This window comes from Nomascus leucogenys, chromosome 1a (genome assembly GCF_006542625.1).
Source record: "Nomascus leucogenys isolate Asia chromosome 1a, Asia_NLE_v1, whole genome shotgun sequence".
Classification (NCBI taxonomy): Eukaryota; Metazoa; Chordata; class Mammalia; order Primates; family Hylobatidae; genus Nomascus; species Nomascus leucogenys.
In genome coordinates, this window is record NC_044381.1 from 35,277,690 (window position 1) to 35,283,504 (window position 5,815).

Genomic DNA, 5,815 nt, shown 5'->3' on the forward strand with positions numbered 1-5,815 from the left:
GCAATTCCCCTGCCTCAGCCTCCCAAGTAGCTGGGATTACAGGCATGCACCAACACGCCCAGCTAATTTTTGTATTTTTAGTGGAGACGAGATTTCACCATGTTGGCCAGGCTGGTCTCGAACTCCCGACCTCAGGTGATCCACCTGCCTCAGCCTCTCAAAGTGCTAGGATTATAGGTGTCAGCCACTGTGCCTGGCCTGTGTTTGATTTTATATCTCTATCTCCTGAAATATGGCCAGACTCAGAGAAGGAAGTGCTAAACATTTGCTGAAGGAATTAGAATTAGTGAACCAAAGAAAGAAACTATAGGGCTTGATGATTCTAATCAAGTCCCTCCCCTGGAGAATGTCTCTTTCCTTGGTATCAGTTACATGACCCAATCTTTATGCACTGCCCATTTCTGTGGCTGCTCCACCGCCTTGACTTCTGTATTCTGCCCATAAGCACTGGCATTTCTCAAAGGTTAAACATCAGCTTTTCTGGCCCTTCTCACTGTTAGAGAGTTCCTCTCTCTCCAAGCTCACTCCAGAGGCTCCCCTGCCAGACTCATTGCTCACGTGAACTTGGGTGGCAATTCTGATGCTACTGGACATCCCAATTGAACATCCTCCCATCACTACAGATGTCCAACACCAACTCACCGTGCCTTTGCCAAGAGCAGCAGCTTTTCTAAGCCTTCATACCTCTTATTAGAACTAAATATGGCAGGAAATTTTTTATTTTTTATTTTATTTTTTGAGATGGAGTCTCGTACTGTCACCCAGGCTGGAGTGCAGTGGTGCGATCTCGGCTCACTGCAACCTCTGCCTCCTGGGTTCAAGCAATTCTCCTGCCTCAGCCTCCAGAGTAGCTGGGACTACAGGCGCCCACCACATGCCCAGCTAATTTTTGTTTTTTGTTTTTTGTTTTTAGTAGAGATGGGGTTTCACCATATTGGCCAGGCTGGTCTCAAACTCCTGACCTTGTGATCTGCCTGCCATGGCCTCCCAAAATGCTGGGATTACAGGCATGAGCCACCGCGCCCAGCTGGGAAAATATTTTTATAAGTATGAAGTACACTTTCTCATATTTTTTTAAACACACAGTCCTTGTCCTACTAAAACAAAATCAGGAGGCTAAGACATTCAGGACTTGCCTCTGTGCAAAGCTGGCACAGCTGAAATGTAAATAGGAAGCAAAGAATCAACTTGTGAGTTATTGAAATCCATGGCAAAAACAGTCTTGAAAGCCAGAATTCTGGTTTGGAAGAGCCTGTCTTTTTAACACAGAATAGGGCTCTGAGTTCTTCAAGCATGGTTTGGGGCACAGAAAACAAAGCCTGAGGAATGGGGCTTCAATTCCAGCCACGTGTGGCTCCTCCTTCTTCCTTTAAATGCATCCCTATCACATAGGCTCAGCCCCTTCCCCACTTTCACTCCTTCTCTCCTGCCCTGCTCCAGGCTGAGCCCTCACCACCCAGGCCTGGACTATTGTAACAACTCCTTACCCAGCACCTTGGCTCTGTTTCATGCCTCCCCCATCCATCTTACACAGTCTACCACAGCAATCTTTCTAAAATCCTATCTCACACGCCTCCAATGTCTCCTCTTTGCCTGCTAGAAACAATTCATATCAATTCAATACTTACTGAACACCTACTAGATGCTAGATGTTGCACTAGACTGGTGTCAGCCAACAACAACCCCTAGGCCCAATCAGGCCCACCACCTGTTTTTAGAAATGAAGTTTTATTGCCAGGCCTGGTGGCTCATGCCTATAACCCCAGCATTTCAGGAGGCTGAGGTGGGAGGATCACTTGAGCCCAGGAGCTCAAGACCAGCCTGGGCAATACAGTGAGACCTCATCTCTAAAAATAAAAAAATTAGAAAATGAGTCAGGAGGAGCACTTGAGCCCAGGAGGCTGAGGCTGCAATGAGCCGTGATGGCAGCACTGCACTCCTGCCTGGGTGACAGTGTGAGACCCTGCCTCAAAAATAAATAAATACATAAATAATGTTTAATTGGAATCCAGTTACACTTGTTCATTTACATATTTATTTACATATCATTGTCTATGGAGGTTTTCATGCCAAGAGCGCATAAATAGTTGTGACAAAGGCAGTGCAGTCCAAAAGTCTCAAATATTTACTACCAGGCCCTTTGTAGAAAAAGTTTACCAACCTATGTGCTAAAATCCAGGACTACCATAGTGTGGTTCCCTGCTATCAGAGAGCTTCTAGAGCAAGGCCTTCCACCATCTAACCTTGCCCTTCTGCCCTTTCTCCTGTCACTCTCCATGAGTCCTCTGACAGTCAAATGGTTCCTAGATTTTTGGAATTTATGAATCAGTAAAAAAATTTTTTCAGTTACACAGGATGTACATAGGGTTGTCAAGTGGGTACATTTCAAAAACCAACTACCATCTAACATCACCATCGTTTTCTAGGGAGAAAGAATCAACATTAAAAAGTTGCAAAAATATCCTTTATCTAAAAATAAAGAACATTTCCTCAAGTGACATTAGGCTTATGAGATTAATTCTCCTGGCTGTGTTTTTCCATTTTTGCTGTGGAATGATAACATTCTTCAGTCACCACAGGTCTGCAGTCAGGCACACAGGAATCTTTGATCTAGTCTAGGCTGACTGGTTTACTTTGTGCTCCTCAAATTTTCTGTGGATCTTCCCGTGAGATTTGACATCTAGAAAGTTCTTCCTCCTTCTTTCCTGCTCACTGTGCAGAGCCCAGCTCATCAGCAGCAGGAGTGCAGGGTTCCTCCAGCAGCACCCTAAATGCAGGCTGTTCAAAGGCACATCCGGGCTGTCAGCAGCACGGCTGAGTGATGCGACTGTGGGTGTCTCTGTCAGCTGCAGAGCACGGTGACAGGATGGCCCAGAACACTGCCTGGCGTGTGGCCCTTCCTCTGGCACAGGCAGGTGAACCTGCTGACACCGTCACGCTGACAGCTCCGTGGCACAGATTCCACCCGAATACCGGATTCAGTGAGCACCGGCTCCTGCCAAGTCTCTCACAGGACCCGGAGGCCACGAGGGCCTGGGCGGCCGCGGCCAGCTCCCAATCAGCAGACGGTGTCGACAGGCACTTAGCGAGGTCGCCTTACTGGCAGGCAGCCCCAAGATACTGGGTCCTCACTGCTCACATGAAGCTTCTGGAATCCCCTCTTACAGTCCCGAGACCTGTGGGAAATAAATCATGGCTGCACCGTGGCTGCACAGAGAAGGTAACCCCAGCAAGGCCTGGCCCCGATTTCTGGCTTTCATTTGGGGACACGCATTTTCCAAAAGCTCCTGCTTACCCAACACCTCCTCCTCCCCTGCTGTGTGTTGGGGGAGGGGAATGTGCTTATGGCCACTTGTAAAATTCACCACTGTGGGTGAGAGATGACATTAAACACCATTTTTTCTTTATTTTTCACAAGGGGAGCAGGAGCTGCATTTTTCTAACAGTTTTCCATATCAGAAGTTGAGAATTTCATTATCCTTCCGAGCTGGTCTATAGCAAAGTTGTTTCACTTCTCAATTGTTCCCGTTTAACCCATTTGTGAGACATAGGCTGGGGGCGGGGTGGCGGGGCGGAGTTAAATTTCCAAGGGAAAACTAGAAACCCTGAATCAAAACTGGAAGGAAGTTTCAAGATCACCTGGCTCAAACAGCTCATACTTCTGAGGGAAACTGAGTCAAGGAGGGACAAGAGCTCAAGACTCCACTGGTAGAACTGAAACAAGAAACAAGATCTCCTTGGTTAATCTAAACCTCTTTCAACTATAGCCTGAAAAGTCCAGCATATCATTTCCTAAAATCCAGAATGAAGGTAATTTTCCTTCTAGAAAACGAGGGTGTAGGTACTAGCTCAGCTTAGGATTCGGTGAGGAAGGGGCACTGTGGTGAAGAGGGAAGACATGGAATTCAGCAGATAGTTACATGAAATACATGTACCCTTCACAGTAACACTTCCATTAAAGGCTGAAGGAATAGAGCCCCCACATTTTAAGTAATGACGCCATAAAATTTGTTCCCTAAACACCATCACATTCAGCCCAGATGGGGAAGCCAAGGCTCAGGGAAGGGACAGGAGCTGAGTGAAGGTCACACGCAGTCTGGTGAAGGGTGGGATTAGGGGCTAGGCCTCAGAAGTCTGAGCCAGCTCTCTCCCTGGTGCTGGGTCAGACCATCAGCAATCCCTGTCCTGAGGCTGACGGCCAGCCTTCAACTTGGGACCTCATCTCAGCTTTCCCCACTGAGAGTCAGCTGTTCTTTCAGGCCATTTTGGTGCCAGGCTGATATTGCATTCCTCTCCTTGGCCCCAGAGCCAGGGACATGCTCACTGCTTGGACTGGTAAGGGGACCCTTCCCACTGCCTGAGCCATTCTTCACAGAATGATTTCTATGTAGTAACTCAGAGGACAGCTGGTTTGAGGGCTGGCAGGCAAGGCTTTGAGTCAGGCCTGGCTAGTTGGTAAGGATCATCTGCCTTCCAGGAGGGCTTGGGTTTTACTGCTGTCTTGCCACGTGCCATAGAAGGACATGCTGAACTCTCCCCATGACTTGAGGGCAGGGCTTAGGCTGCCTGGGGAAGGCAGGGAGAGAACCCGAGAGCAATCCAGTCAGCGTCCCTTTCCTGGGGGTGTCATCAGGGCATGTAGCATGGAGGCAGCCATGCCAGCTCCTGTCCTCAGGCAAAGGGCAACAGGCAGTCTTGGCCTCAGAACTCCCAGTTCCAGACCCTCTTCCAGCAGGCGCTGGCTAGTGAGGCCTGTCTAGAAAAGCAGCAGACCAACTCGGCACCAGGCGAAGTTGTGGGAGATGCTCTTCCCCACAGAAAGAGTCAAAGCGTCAGAAAGTAACACCCTGCCATGGCCCAGATCCCCCAGCTTCAGGGGCCGAAGGACCCCAAAGATCTTCTCACCCACACTCCTCATTGCACAGGAGAGAAAATGGAGGCACTGAGAGAGGAAAGCGCTTGCCCAAGGTCACACAGCAACTTAGAGCAGGGCTGAAATCCAGTCCCGCTATCTGATCCAGTTCTTATCCCACAAAATGCTTTCAAAGCATAGAGTGACACACCTCACTCAGAAGCCCAAAGTCCCATGAGGAAAACATCTCTAGGAACCACCAGGTGCCCCTAGCAGGATGAAAAATAAGGGCAGCTGCCCTTTTTTTTTTTTTTTTTTTTTTTTGAGACAGAGTCTCATTCCATCACCCAGGCTGGAAGGCAGTGGCACAATCTCAGTGCAACCTCCACCTCCCTGGTTCAAGCTATTCTCATGCCTCAGCCTCCCCCAAGTAGCTGGGATTACAGGCGTGCACCACCACACCCAGTTAATTTTTTTTTTTTTTTTTTTTTTTGTATTTTTACAATATAGACACAGGTTTTCACCATGTTGGCCAGGTTGGTCTCGAACTTCTGATCTTAAGTGGTCTGCCTGGCTTGGCCTCCCAAAGTGCTGGGATTACAGGCATGAGCCTCTGCACCTGGCCAAGGGCAGCTGCCCTTTGCAGAGCCACATTACACAAAGCACTTATGCATCACCTTTTTACTTTCAAAAATCCTATAAGGTAGTGCAATTACTATCATCAGCTTACATAAAAATAAACCCAAAAGCCCTACTGGAGCCTCGCTAGCCATTCCTTGTTCTTGTTTTACCCTTGCTCTGTCAAAACCCACCAAGGGCCTGGCAAAGCTGGCCATTTCTAGAAGACCCTTGGAGCAGGAGGTAAAAGGGCTATAAACAGAATTCCAGGTAACCAAAGTCTAGAGGGCCAGAATATGGACTCTGCAAAACACCATGTCCAAACACATAAGGGGAACGGTCTGC